Here is a 304-nt window from a genome sequence, read left to right on the forward strand (position 1 = left end):
ATTACTGCCAAACGTCTGGAGGACACAATTCAATTCAAATGACACCTGAGTACAAACGACACTCACATTACTGAACATTCACTATCAGACCTGAGAGATGAGTGTATCGCATGCAGATGCCAATCCAGAGCCGATGGAGATGCCAGTCACATTAATAACCTGTGAGCAAAAAGGATGTATTTACAAACACAAAGAGAATTTTAATGATTGCCATAATTAAGTTATTTTGTGAACTCACAGCAATAGCCAGTGCCACAGCGGCCAGTTCAGTTTTCCCCAAGTGTCCACAGAACACAGTGCTGAT

General features: G+C 41.8%; 1 long non-coding RNA gene across 1 annotated transcript; it reads right to left on the reverse strand.

The window, feature by feature from the left end:
• Positions 1 to 2: 2 nt before the first annotated feature.
• On the reverse strand, positions 3 to 287 carry LOC107682033 (uncharacterized). Its single transcript, XR_001633330.1, has 3 exons — positions 239 to 287; positions 91 to 159; positions 3 to 15 (listed from the first exon to the last, which is right to left on the reverse strand). It is a non-coding gene; the product is annotated as an uncharacterized LOC107682033 (long non-coding RNA).
• Positions 288 to 304: the final 17 nt, after the last annotated feature.

This window comes from Sinocyclocheilus anshuiensis, unplaced genomic scaffold, assembly GCF_001515605.1.
Source record: "Sinocyclocheilus anshuiensis isolate Anshui unplaced genomic scaffold, SAMN03320099.WGS_v1.1 C31211846, whole genome shotgun sequence".
Lineage (NCBI taxonomy): Eukaryota > Metazoa > Chordata > Actinopteri > Cypriniformes > Cyprinidae > Sinocyclocheilus > Sinocyclocheilus anshuiensis.